Genomic DNA, 15,257 nt, shown 5'->3' on the forward strand with positions numbered 1-15,257 from the left:
CCGTATCCTCAGCATTGTCGCCGTTCATGCGGCGCTTCTGCTTGTTGCGACGCGACCTGCCACTATTGTCCCTGGTGTACGAATTAATAGGGCTCTTGGTCATATTGTTGCTACGAGCAAGCCACTTGTCTTCTCCCGCGCAAAAGCGGGTCATGAGTGTCTTGAGTGCTGCCATAGATTTCGACTTTTCCTATCCAAGGTGCCGGGCCAGCCACTCGTCACGGATATTGTGTTTGAAGGCTGCGAGGGCCTCAGTGTCCGGACAATCGACTATTTGATTTTTCTTTGTTAGGAACCATGTCCAGAATTGCCTGGCCGATTCCTCTGGCTGCTGAATTACGTAACTTAGGTCATCGGCGTCTGGGGGTCGCACATAAGTGCCCGGGAAATTGTCGAGGAATGCGGCTTCCAGGTCCTACCAACAACTGATTGATCCTGTTGGCAAGCTGTTAAGCCAATGCTGAGCTGGTCCTTTAAGTTTGAGTGGGAGGTATTTGATGGAGTGGAAATCATCGCCGCGGGCCATGTGGATATGGAGGAGATAATCCTCTATCCATACCGCAGGATCTGTTGTGCCATCATATGATTCGATGTTTACGGGTTTGAATCCCTCGGGGATTTGATGATCCATTATTTCATCTGTAAAGCAGAGTGGGTTTGCGGTGCCTCTGTATTGGGATATATCATGACTTAGCTCCAATGAGCATTGTCTACTGTGTTCGGCCCCGCCGAATTTGTGGCCGGCATGACGGTTACCGTCTCGAGACGTGGGGCGCCCACGCGATCCGTAGATCGATCTTGTTTGCCTTGCCTTGTCCTCCAACATGTCTCGTAAGTCCGGCGCATATTCCTGTGCCTTGGTACGGGGTGCGGCTTGAGTGGAGGGCCGAGAGGCCTCTCTATCACGACCATGAGGTGGCCGGTCGGCCGCATCAAGTGCTTCCTCCTCTAATCGGGGTAGCAACCTGCGCTTTGGGTAGCTCTTGGAGGGGCGTTCGAGTTTATGCTCTTCGGCCGCAAGGACTTCAGTCCATCTGTCGACTAGCAAATCTTGATCAGCCCTAAGTTGTTCCTATTTTTTCTTGAGGCTTCTTGCCGTGGCCATAAGCCTGCGTTGAAAACGCTTTTGCTCGACGGGATCCTCTGGCACGACGAATTCATCATCGTCGAGGCTTGCCTCGTCTTCGGAGGGAGGCATATAATTATTGTCCTCGACCTCTCTGTCTGCCGCTCTGTCGTGAGGGCTGGTTTCTCCATCCTCCTGTGCTAAATCTTGCTGGAGGGGGTTTTCTTCAGCGCTTTGCAGAGTATTATTATCTCCCGTGCTGGAATCACCGTGTTTGTTTTGGCGGGATTTTGAGTGGCGTCGCTGACGCCGGCGCTTGGGCTGTTTCTTGGAGGGGTCATCCTCCGCTGTTCCATCGCCATCTCCCTCTTTTGGGGTGTCCACCATGTATATGTCATATGATGAGGTGGCTTTCCAGGGCCTAGTAGGCGCTGGTTCTTCATCATCTCCTTCATCGGCGTCCATACCGTCGATATCTTCGGAGTCGAAGTCGAGCATGTCGGTTAAGTCGTCGACAGTGGCTACAAAGTGGGTGGTGGGTGGGCTTTGAATTTATTCATCGTCCGTACCCCAACCTTGCTGACCGTAGTCCGGCCAGGGCTCTCCTGATAAAGAGAGAGACTTCAGTGACTTCAGGATATCGCCAAAAGGCGAGTGCTGAAAGATGTTCGCGGCAGTGAACTCCATGATCGATGCCCAATCGGATTCGATCGGCAGGGGCGCAGGGGGCTCGGAGTCCGGAGAGGAGTCCAACTCCTTGGAGTCACGGGTCTCGCAGAGTACAGGGCTGGTTCTTGGCTCAATCACCGTTGGAGTTGCAGCCCCCAAGGTGGCGTCCAACCGCCCATCCTCGATCGGCGCAGTTGGCTCCGAATTAATGGTCGGAGCCAATGCGGATGCGGCCTCCAGGGCACTATTCGGCGGCAGAGCTAGATCATGCTCGTCATGACAGTGTGGCGCGCTCAGCAGTGGCTCGAATCCATCGAAGATCAAGTCCACGCGGATGTCAGCCGTATAGTTTAAATTTCCGAATCTGACCTGACTGCCAGGGGTGTAGCTTTCGATCTGCTCCAGACGGCCAAGCGAATTGGCCCGCAGAGCGAAGCCGCCGAAGACGAAGATCTGTCCGGGGAGGAAGGTCTCACCTTGGACTGCATCGATATCGATGATCGTAGGAGCCATCGAGCCTGACGGCGACGACACAGAGGAACTCTCAATGAAAGCACCAATGTCGGTGTCAAAACCGGCGGATCTCGGGTAGTGGGTCCCGAACTGTGCGTCTAGGCTGGATGGTAACAGGAGACAAGGGACATGAAGTTTTACCCAGGTTCGGGCCCTCTCGATGGAGGTAAAACCCTACGCCCTGCTTGATTAATATTGATGATATGGGTAGTACAAGAGTAGATCTACCATGAGATCGAGGAGGCTAAACCCTAGAAGCTAGCCTATGGTATGATTGTTGATGTGTATGCTGTCCTACGGACTAAAACCCTCCGGTTTATATAGACACCGGGTAGGGTTAGGGTTACATAGAGTCGGTTACAATGGTAGGAGATCTGGATATCCGTATCGCCAAGCTTGCCTTCCACGCCAAGGAAAGTCCCTCCTGGACACGGGACGAAGTCTTCAATCTTATATCTTCATAGTCCAGGAGTCCGGCTGAAGGTATAGTCTGGCTATCCGAACACCCCCTAATCCAGGACTCCCTCAACGAGCAACAAGTAACAAAAGTAAATAAAGTGCAGCAAGGTGGCCCAATCCTTTTTGTAGCAAAGGACAAGCCTGGACAAACTCATATATAAGGAAAAGCGCTCCCGAGGACACGTGGGAATATCGTCAAGCTAGTTTTCATCACGTTCATATGATTCGCGTTTGGTACTTTGATAATTTGATATGTGGGTGGACCGGTGCTTGGGTGCTGTTCTTACTTGAATAAGCATCCCACTTATGATTAACCTCTATTGCAAGCATCCGCAACTACAACAAACATATTAAGGTAAACCTAACCATAGCATGAAACATATGGATCCAAATCAGCCCCTTACGAAGCAACGAATAAACTAGGGTTTAAGCTTCTGTCACTCTAGCAACCCATCATCTACTTATTACTTCCCAATGCCTTCCTCTAGGCCCAAATAATGGTGAAGTGTTATGTAGTCGACGTTCACATAACACCACTAGAGGCTAGACAACATACATCTCATCAAAATATCGAACGAATACCAAATTCACATGACTACTAATATCAAGACTTCTCCCATGTCCTCAGGAACAAACGTAACTACTCAGAAAGCATATTCATGTTCATAATCATAGGGGTATCAATATGCATAAAGGATCTGAACATATGATCTTTCACCAAGTAAACCAACTAGCATCAACTACAAGGAGTAATCAACACTACTAGCAACCTACTAGTACCAATCCCGGACTTGGAGACAAGAATTGGATACAAGAGATGAACTAGGGTTTTGAGAGGAGATGGTGCTGGTGAAGATGTTGATGGAGATTTCCCTCTCCCGATGAGAGGAGCGTTGGTGATGATGATGGCGATGATTTCCCCCTCCCGAAGGGAAGTGTCCCCGGCAGAACAGCTCTGCCGGAGCCCTAGATTGGTTCTGCCAAGGTTCCGCCTCGTGGCGGCGGAGTCTCGTCCCAAAAGGTTGCTTGTGATTTTTCCTCGACGAAAGATCTCATATAGCAGAAGATGGCCATCGGAGAGCCAACAGGGGGCCCACGAGGCAGGGGGCGCGCCCTAGGGGGTAGGGCGCGCCCCCCACCCTCGTGGCCAGGTGGGCCCCCTTTGGTGAACTTCTTCTGCTCAATATTTTTTATTATTTCAAAAAATGACTTTCGTGGAGTTTCAGGACTTTTGGAGTTGTGCAGAATAGGTCTCTAATATTTGCTCCTTTTCCAGCCTAGAATTCCAACTGTCGGCATTCTCCCTCCTTATGTAAACCTTGTAAAATAAGAGAGAATAGGCATAAGTATTGTGACATAACGTGTAATAACAGCCCATAATGCAATAAATATCGATATAAAAGCATGATGCAAAATGGACGTATCACGCTACTCCACCGGCTACTGTTCAACCAGCCCTCTCCATGGGCTCCTATTCAACAACCCCTCCACACGCTACTGTTCATCGAGCCTTCCACCGTCTACTATTCATCCTGCCCTCCACGGGGTGGTCCTGTTCATCCTGGCCTCCATGGGGTCCTGTTCATCCAGCCCCAACCGGCTGGAACGATCGGGGTCCTGTTCATCCACCCCCATCGGGAACTATTCATCCAAACCCCCCAATAACACTCACTGTTCATCCAGAGGCAATGCCACAGGGTCCTGTTCATCCACCCCCACCAGGAACTGTTCATCCAAACCCCCCAACAACGCTCACTGTTCATCCAGAGGCAGCATCGATCGGCTTCAGTTAGCAGCAGTAGCGAAGGAATTGCTCGATCGGGTTCAGTTAACAGCCATCGATCGATCGCTCGAGTTCAGTAACGCGTAGCCTGCAGTGCAATCGCTCAGGTTCAGTTAGAGCTGAACGCCTCGCACACACGCGCGTACGTATGAGAGAAACACGCATCGCTCGGCCCCCGACCACCCACCATAACCGGGAACACCCCGATATTTTCCTCGCCCTCGCTTCTACCATGGTTTTTTCCATCATGGACGGCCCAAAGAATGTCATGCAGCCGCGTCTCCGGCCCGCCCAGGACGAAAAGCCCATTTTCTATCATGATTTTTTGTCATAGAAGTAGGACCCCACCACATCTATGATGATACCGTGTTTTGTCACAATTATTGTCATAGAAGTGTCATAAGTATGACAGAAAAGATTTTCGTTCGGCCCAAAATGTCACGGATGTGTCTTTTTTTGCAGTGCAAAGTCCCAATCCGCAGCTGCCAGAGAAGCCACTGAGGCATTTGGGTCCGAGACATACGTACAAAGCAAAGGAAAGGCCTCAGCCAGGGGACCAGTGCCAGTCCACCAGTCAAGCTAGAAGCGCGTGGATGTCCCATCGCCAACCCAGAAATGGACCAAGCCTCTAAAGGTATCGCGAAGTTTCATCAAAGACGGCCAAAATTGCGATCCGAACCTGACAGTCGACATGAGGGCGGGGCAGTTCAGGAAGTATTTAGCCTTCAGGATCCTGATCCACACAGAATTAGGAGATTCAGAGTAAAGGTGCCACCACCATTTCATCATAAGACATTGATTCAAGACAACGGTGTTAGTGATACTGAGCCCGCCGAACTTCTTGGGTCTGCACATAAGTTTCCATTTCACCATTCCAAATTTTTTCTTGTTCTTAGCGGTGTTCCAGAAGATGGCGCTATGGTCCTTGTCAAAAGAAGCATGGTTGCTGGCGAAAAGGCGATAGAAGCCCATGATGAAAGTTGGGAGAGAGGACAAACTAGAGTTGGTAAGCACCACCTTAGCAGCAGTGGACTGATAGCGACCCCTCCAAGGCGCTACCCATCCACCCACTTCCTTCTCGAGCGGACGAAAGGATTCCGCCTTAATCCGCCTATGGGAGATAGGGACACCCAGGTAAGTGGTCGGGAACGTGCCCAGGGAGCAGTTTAGAAGGTTAGCGATTCATTGTTGCTTCGGGGTGTCACAGCCAAGGACGAACACCTCGCTCTTGCTGAAGTTGATTTTAAGACCAGAAAGGGACTCAAAGCAAAGGAGAATGAATTTCAGGTTTGCAAGCTGCAAATTGTCCTTCTCTAAGAGTATGATCATGTCGTCCGCGTATTGAAGGTGAGATAAGTTGTTAGGGTAAAGGTGAGTGGCAACGTTTTTAATATGGTCATTAGCTGCTGCGGAATCCAGCATTTTGGCAAGGGCATCAGCGACAAAGTTGAAGAGGAGAGGGGAGCCGGGGTCTCCCTGCATAAGGCCCCGCCTATTCTTAAAGAAGGGGCCAACCACCCCGTTGATCATGATAGCAGTGTGACCACAAGAGACAAGTTGCATGACCGGCCCGCAATACGAAGGAGGAGTCGAAGCCCTTGGCAAGAAGGACCTCCTGAAGGAAAGACCAATGAACACAGTCATATGCCTTCCCAAAGTCAACTTGAGCACCACAGCTTGTTTGCCCGACCTATGAATGTCGTGAAGCAGCTCATGCAGGACCACAATCCCATCCAGAATGAAGCGGCCTTTAATGAACGCAGTTTGAGTTGGGCTAATGATCTTGTGAGCAACCGGGGAGATTGAAGTAGCATAAGCTTTGGAAGGGAACTTCGCAATGTTATTAATAAGAGCAATGGGTCTGTAAAGCTTGATGTTATCTGCCCCTTCGACCTTGGGCAAAAGGGTGAGGGTGGCATAATTTAGTCAAGAAATGTTGACCGTGCCAAGGGAGAAACCCTAGAAGATGTGGTACATGAGAGGTTTGAGGGAAGGCCAGAAGGCTTTGCAGAAGGGGATCGAGAGCCCGTCCGGGCCAGGGGCCGAGGACGACTTCAATGTGGACACCGCGACAACAATCTCCTCGGTCGACAACGCAGATAAGAGAAGGCCATTATCAGCTTTAGAAACACGTTGTTCCTGGGTCCAAGCATTTGAATCCAGACTAATACCAGGGTCCGGGCGACCTCCCAGAAGAGAAGAATAGAACTCATAGATGTGGCTGGAAATGGCCAGAATGTTAGAGCAGGGAGAGCCATTGATAATCAAGGAGGAGATGTTGGAACGTCGACGTCGGCCATTAGCAATGGCCTGGAAATACGTAGTGTTAGCATCCCCTTTGAGAATCCATGTGATATTACAGCGCCGCTGCCAATACACCTCATCCGCATGATGGAGGTTAACTAACTAAGATTCAAGAAAGTAACGGTAATCCCAACCGGCTACATCCAGGCCCGAGGAATCGGCCATGGCATCGAGAGAATTGATCTGGGAAGTAAGCACAGTTTTGGCGCAAAGGGCCTGAGCCCTACAATTGGCGCTCCAACCACGGAGGAATTGTGGAAGCTTTTGAGAGCAAAACCTCCAATCATCTAAAGGGCCAAAGGACCTGGTGCATTTTCTCTCAAGCGCCTCCCATTTGTTGATCACGAGGGGTTTGAAGGATTCATTAAGAAGCCAACTGGTTTCTAGGAGGAACCAAGGTAGAGGGGGCGGCCCTAGCACCACCGTCAACCACAACCGGCGTGTGTGTGACGCCCCCGATTCATCATACACTAATCATGCACGCAAACATGTACGATCAAGATCAGGGACTCACGGGAAGATATCACAACACAACTCGAAAAATAAAATAAGTCATACAAGCATCATAATACAAGCCAGGGGCCTCGAGGGCTCGAATACAAGTCCTCGATCATAGACGAGTCCGCGGAAGCAACAATATCTGAGTAAAGACATAAGTTAAACAAGTTTGCCTTAAGAAGGCTAGCACAAACTGGGATACAGATCGAAAGAGGCGCAAGCCTCCCGCCTGAGATCCTCCTAAACTACTCCAGGTTGTCGTCAGCGGCCTGCACGTAGTAGTAGGCACCTCCGGTGTAGTAGGAGTCATCATCGACGGTGGCGTCAAGCTCCCGGGCTCCAGTATCTTGTTACGACAACCAGGTAGAATGGAAAGGGGGAAAAGAGGGAGAAAAGCAACTGTCGGTGTCAAAACCGGCGGATCTCGGGTAGGGGGTCCCAAACTATGCATCTAGGCCGGATGGTAACAGGAGGCGAGGGACACGAAGTTTTACCCAGGTTCGGGCCCTCTCAATGGAGGTAAAACCCTATGTCCTGCTTGATTAATATTGATGATATAGGTAGTACAAGAGTAGATCTACCACGAGATCGGAGAGGCTAAACCCTAGAAGCTAGCCTATGGTATGATTGTTGTTGTGTATGTTGTCCTACGGACTAAAACCCTCCGGTTTATATAGGCACCGGAGAGGGTTAGGGTTACACAAAGTCGGTTACAATGGTAGGAGATCTGCATATCCGTATCGCCAAGCTTGCCTTCCACGCCAAGGAAAGTCCCTCCTGGACATGGGACGAAGTCTTCAATCTTGTATCTTCATAGTCCAGGAGTCCGGCTGAAGGTATAGTCCGGCCATCCGGACACCCCCTAATCCAGGACTCCCTCAGTAGCCCCTGAACTAGGCTTCAATGACGACGAGTCCGGCGCGCAGATTGTCTTCGGCATTGCAAGGCGGGTTCCTCCTCCAAGTACTTCATAGAAGATTTTGAACACAAAGATAGTGTCCGGCTCTGCAAAATAAGTTTCCACATATTGCCATAGAGAGAATAATATTTACACAAATCAAATCCGCTGACGTATTCCGTAGTGTGACACACCACGGCCAAGCCATTATCCGAGTCGATACATTATCCCACCTCAGCGCGTCATGCGAGGCGGTTTCCTTGGCACGTCTTGTTGAAGCAGAGATCGTGTCCCCTTATTCCGGGATTCTCATCAATACGAGCGTGGGTAACCCAACCACTTCTAGGACTCCTAGATTATAGGCAAGTCCAAACGGACACGGAGAGGACGCTTGATATTCACCCTCTTTATAAAGGGGACAAGGCTTTTATTTTTCCCTCCCGTGCTCAGTCGAATCCTTCCCCCACCTCAAGCTCAAACGCCCGAAGTTCAGGTCAGGTGATCCGAAACTTCAGTCATGTCCAGATCTAGCCTTCAAGGCCAATGGGTGCCTTCCTCCGTCACGGAAGAAGACATCCAAAAGTTGAGGGAGGCCAGATATCTAACCGCCGAGATTTTGCATCGGCTGCCTCCCCGAGGGCAGGCCGTTCCCACCCGCGAACCCAACGAGAACGCCGTGTTCGTCTCCCACTTCCTCCGAGGTCTAGGCCTTGCTCTGGATCCTTTCGTCAGGGGTCTGATGTTTTATTACGGGCGAGACTTCCATGATCTAGCTCCGGACTCTTTTCTTCATATCACGACATTTATTGTCGTGTGCGAGGCCTTCCTTCGGGTTACCCCTCACTTTGGCCTATGGCTCAAGACCTTTGAAGTGAAGCCGAAGATGATCGAGGGGCAACATGCAGCGTGTGGAGGTGCCTCAATACGCAAGATGGCGGGAGCTCCGTGGCCCAAAGGTTCCATCCCAAAGGTGTCTGAATTGTGGCAACAGGAGTGGTTCTACATCACGGCTCCTAGAAGTGCCAAGTGGGCGGCCGCCCCTGTTTTCCGCTCGGGCCCTCCACCACAACTGATGTCATGGATCAGCAGAGGTCTGAGCTGGGGTCCAGCCAAGGACGTGCCTATACTGCAAAGCCGCATTCGCGATCTCTTCAATGGAGATTTCAGATTGGTTGCAGTAATACAAGTTATGCTGGTTCGTCAAGTCCAGCCTTGCAAACGCCGGCCTCTTCGCCTATGGGAGTTCAATCCCGAGGGACCGCGTGTCATTCAAAATTTTCTCGGCCTGACGCACAAGGAGATGTACAAGTCATTCTTCGGACCTTAGGTGGAGTGTCCGGAAATCACCGAGGACGTGGGCCTGAGTAGTAACCGCGCCGCCGAACAGGTAAGGCATCTTCTGGCCGAACATACTATCTCTCCTTCGAAGTTATTTCTGAGAGTTCGCTTTTTGACCAGGACTGGCTAACAAAGGCGAAGTTGATTCAGTGTTCGGCCCCCCTCCCTGAGGGTTTGGAAAATCCGGTATTGGAAAAGATGCTCCAGACCGCACCTTGCCCGGAGCCCTTGAAGGAAGATACTATGGAGGATAATGCGGGCGGATGCGGGCCCCCAACGCTGCCCATTCTAGCTGAGGGAGACAGCGTCTCCATGAAGGAAGACGACCGGAAGAGGAAAAGGACTGCGCCTGGGGATTCGGAAGCCGAAGCTTCCAAACAGGAGAAGAAGTCTCCCATAGAGGGTCCTACCTTGGGGGGCGCCATTGCCGCACAAAGTCCGCGGGGGGATCAATTCTCCCGCGAGTCGTAAGTGACCCGAAATACTTTAACAGTACAGATATGCCATATTTTTCTTCTGAGAAGATAATCATCGCATATATTTTTTGCAGTTCGGGCCTTAGCCCCTCTCAAATGAGTTTGTCTTCGGGGGATCTTCTTCCAGAGATGATGGAGAGCGAAACGCCTCCTCCGGACTCCTTCGCTCCGGAAGCGGGCGACCCTGAAGTGTCGTCGCGGAGGGCCTCTCTGAGTCCGGTGAGGCCAGAAGATAATCCCATTGACCCCCGAAGCTCCCAGTGTCCGGCTCCCGAAGAGAGCAGACAAAAGAGTCCGGCACCGTCTAGTGTGTGATCGGATGTTCTGAGGGAGTTGGTGGGGCGAGCGGCCATCTCAAATGAACACTGTGTGCTGATGAATACGGTGATGGAGAGAATATCATCCGCCGAAAGCGGATTGCATGAAGCTTTTATGAGTCTATTGACAGGCTTTGAGGTACGTAAAAGAATGTATGATAGTCCTGCACATGCTAGGTGTGCCCTGTGTAGATAGTAGCCCCTGAGACTCTGGTTGTCGTCGGAAACGACGACGAATAGAGGATCATATTCCCGGGTAATAACCATACTGCCTCTATGTGCAGGTGATGGAAGCTCCAATAGCTAGCCGGACTAGCGAGTTTACCCATTTAGAATGGCAGTTGGATGCGGCAGACGCCGACATCGAGCTTGTTAACAAAAGGCTTGACGAGGCATAGGGTAAGTGTCATTATCTGGTAAACGCCACAATAGGAAGAGCAGTATGATGCCAGCATCTTTAATATGTTGTGACTACAGATGGAGCTGCCACTGTTGAAGCCTTGCGGGCAGAACTTGCCCGAGCCAAGGAACAAGCGAGGTTGGGTAATGCGGCTGCTTTGAAGGCGGCTGAAGAGTTGCAAGCCGAGAAGGCCGCGCATGGCGAGAGCCGAGACAAGATGGCCATAGAATTAAAAGCCGCCGCCGACCGTTGCCGGGTTCTTGAAAAGGAAAACCAAGCGAAGACATCGGACCTTGAGAAGGCTGTTGTGACGAGAAAAGACCTTCGTTCTGCTATGAGGGCAAAGAAGGAGGAGCTGCGGGAAGCCGGGGATATTGTAGCTGGGAAATCCTTTATGTTGCGGAGGAAGTTTGGAGATCCACGGTATGCCCCTCTGGATCGGCTGTGGAGTTCGGAGGATGTGTATATGGATTTGGCGGTGAGTGCTGCCGATGCGGCCAAGTACTTCCAGGGTCAGATGGACCGTGAAGTAGACCAGCTATTTTGGAGACAATTCCATTCTCCCGAGCGTCCACTTTCATTGACTGACCAATTAGCCGAATGGGCCAAACTAAACAGGTTGTTCGGACTCTCCATGAGGTATGTTGTGGATCAACTATGGCCGGAAAGGTCAAAACCGAACAGCTATTTCAGCTTGGTGCAGCAGTTCCTTGACGTGGTGCCGCGCATTAATGCGATGAAGAGGTCGGTGTGCATAGAGGGCGCACGGATGGCCTTTGCCCGTGTTAAGGCATACTGGGCAGAGATGGATGCTACCAATGTTGCAGCGCGGGATTCGGCTATAGGTCGAAAGGCTGCTGAGCACTACTTTGAAGAAGTTCTTGAGGGTGCCCGTTTGATAGAGACCCAGTGCTCAAAAAATATTATGTTTGAGTGATATGTAATCTCATTGTGAGCGAAATGCTTTTATAAATTTTTATAAGGCTATTTCTATATTTTTGCCTGTAAGTAATATGATGCCTCCTGGGCGGCCGTTTATGTATACATGTTATAACCTGAAAGATTGCAGTCGTCGGCTTCAACCCCCACACATATAATGCGGAGGTGCTCGCAAAAACATGCGTTCACACTTAACCCAACGTCTTGGTCCTATTAAGGAGGTGATAGCGGAGCGAGCGAGGCAACCGGACTATAATGCTTTAGCACTTTCACTTAGCCATAGGAGTTTGACAGTGGGGCTACTAGATAGCCCCTGGTGGCTTCGCACTCTCCCGGTTCCGGGGTGCGTACATGCCTGGCCGGAAAACGGCCCTTTGTTAAGGCAGAGGAATTCTAACATTCCCACAGGTCATCGAGTGGTTGACTAGTCTCACGCTATATCATGACAGTCAGTTTTCGGCTTTCTCTATTGAGGTGCTCGTCTGGATGAACCAGGGCACAATCGCAGTAGTTCTCCTAGTGCTACCTTAGCCGGTAAAGCGGAACGTAAGGCACCAAAACACAGGAGCCGGGCAAACCCAACATTTGACCAAAGACAATGATTTGGAGCTGATGCATATAGGGCCAAACTCGTGACGCCGAACACTCCCTAAGGTATTCGGTCTTTGTGGTATAAACCGGGCCTAAATAATGGCCATTGTAAGAAGCCCCTTGTGTCCAGGTACGTGGATTGTTCTGGCATGGCCACATGCCAAGACGTTAGCATCCTTCTCAACGGTGGATATGTATCAACAAGAGACAGTAAAAAAGGTTTACGCAGGGTCTTAATCTAAAAAGAATCCTTGGAGCGGGTCCCTGCTGCACGTCTGCTGTCAGGACCCCGACTCGATGCCACATCGATCTAGCATGTAACACCTCATATCACTTTGCGGCCTCACGCACGGTATTCCCACGGGTGTCGCCTTACCTTTGCCCGGGACCGTTTGCGCCTTTTGGCACACGTATATGACAGTGTCGCTAGCATCCATATGATAAGGAGCCCGGGCTGACATGGCTAGTCGTAAACCCAAAGCGGCACAAACTTACAGGGACAGGCATCCATGACCCAGCATCGAACGTGTCGGTCATCAGCGAGTGAATCCAGGCTGTAGCACTGGGCTAGCAGGACTCCGGTGAACCGGGCTGTAGCGGGCTAACAGGACTCCGGTATTCATCGCGTGACATTTCCCCGAAGGGACAGACACAGGAACGAAGAAGGACACATGCCGGCCAGCCTAAGTGTTCCGGAGCAGTAGCAAGCTACCATGGCTCGGTGAAACACTAGGAGACATTTCCCCGTAAGAGAGGCTACTAAAGATAAACAACTAGATGGTCAGATCCCACACATACCAAGCATTTCAATAGCATACACACAATATGCTCGATATGTGCAATACAACATGGCATCACAAAATGACTCTACGACTCAAGTATTTATTCAATAGGCTCCGAGGAGCGAGATATTACAAACAGGGGTCTCACGACCCAACATTCAGAGCACACAAGTCAAAGCACAAGCGGAAGCTATCATGTCTGGGTACAGACATCCATAAATGAAAAAGGCTGAGAAGCCTGACTATCTATCAGATCCTGCCGAGGCACAAGATCGTAGCTGAGGTAACAAGCTAAACGTCGAAGTCCACGCGAAACTACTAGTGAGACCGAAGTCTCTCTGCAAAAACATAAAATAGGCAAACGTGAGTACAAATGTACCCAGCAAGACTTACATCAGAACTAACTACATATGCATCATTATCAACAAAGGGGTGGTGGGGTTTAACTGCAGCAAGCCAGCTTTGACTCGGTGGCTATCCTGAACTACGACTGCAAGTAACTCTTTTGAGGTGGCGCACACGAGTCCACATATTCACCATATCGATACACCACTATGGATCCGCTCCCGTCTCCCTACGAGAACGCCATCCATAGCACTCACGCTTATCTTGCGTATTTTAGAGTATCCACTTTCACTTGTCTATGAACTGATATAAGCAACCCAGAAGTCCTTTACCGCGGACACGGCTATTCGAATAGATGATGTTAACCCTGCAGGGGTGTACTTCTTCATACATGTTTCCACCACTTAGCGTCTGCACACGACATGTGCTCGGCAGACTTCAAGCGAAAGCCGACGTGGGTGTAGACCACGACCTACCTAAACACTCAAGTCTCTAGTCCAGGTTTATCGCCTATTCGGGTTCCATCCATGAGGAGATCTGGCCGGAGTTTCGCTCACAGCCCCAAACGATGTGAACAGGGTTCCCGAGATACCAAACGGGCATCCGGTACACCGTGCCACGTACCTACCGCATCACAGCCCACCCCTACGGTCAGCGCTGTCCACGGCCTCCAGTAAGCTACAAACACCAGAAACTACTTGCAACTCCTGGACAGAGGACAAGGGTGAATAAGAAGTCGAGCGGGGTCATATTTCAGGGCCCAATGTATGGTAGTAGCTGAATCATGGATCACAAACACAGAACTCAGTTCCTGAGGACGGCTTCAATGAGACAACCCACCATGTACTCCTACATGGCCTCTCACCGCTACCTTTACCAAATCGTGTTCACACACTTAGCTCACACACAGTAGGACATGTTCACGCGCCTCTGATTCATCCCCGATGAATCAGACCTGACTCAACTCTAAGCAGTAGCAGGCATGACAAACAACATGAATGAGTAGGCACAACAGGGCTCAAACAACTCCTACTCATGCTAGTGGGTTTCATCTATTTACTGTGGCAATGACAGGTCATGCAAAGGATAAAGGGGTTCAGCTACCGCAGCAAGTAACAGATGAATCGGTGTTGTCCTAATGCAGTAAAAGAGAGCAGGAGCGAGAGAGTAGGATTGTATCGGAATGAACAAGGGGGGTTTTGCTTGCCTGGCACTTCTGAAGATAACATTGAGTCTTCATCAGTGTCAACGATCACAACGTCGGAACATCGTCTACCGGGAGGGAACAGATACCGGCAACAAGAAGAAATACAATCAATGCAATGCACAATATGATGCATGCTCATGACATGGCAATATGAATGTGTTTTGAGCTAATGCACCTAGCTATGATTTAAATGAGGTTGGTTTGAATACAAGATTCAAATTCAAACTCCATATGTGATTATTTAAATGTCATTCACTTCATTTGTCCTAAACAGTAGTGATAAGTTGTTCTAACATGCATGAAAATGGTACAGATGGATTCCTTGAATTTTTCTGATAATTTTTCATATATAAATTATTTAATTTGGAGTTACGGTTAATTTTCTATGATTTATTGAAGTTTTAGGCATTTTCTGGAATTTTCTGAATTATAAAAAATCCAGAAAATACTTATTGCGTCAGCCCCACGTCACAGTGACGTCAGCGGTCAACGGGCTGGTCCAGGTCAATCCTGACCTGTGGGTCCCATCCGTCAGTGACTAACCTAACTAATCTAATTTAGTTAGCGGCCTGGGGCCCATTGTCAGTGTCTATTAAACTAACTAATATTTAGTTAACACTAATCCTAGCCTAATTAGCCGGGCGGGGCCCGCAGGTCAGTGAGAGGGGGGGG

The sequence above is a fragment of the Triticum dicoccoides genome, chromosome 5A (assembly GCF_002162155.2).
Source record: "Triticum dicoccoides isolate Atlit2015 ecotype Zavitan chromosome 5A, WEW_v2.0, whole genome shotgun sequence".
NCBI lineage: Eukaryota > Viridiplantae > Streptophyta > Magnoliopsida > Poales > Poaceae > Triticum > Triticum dicoccoides.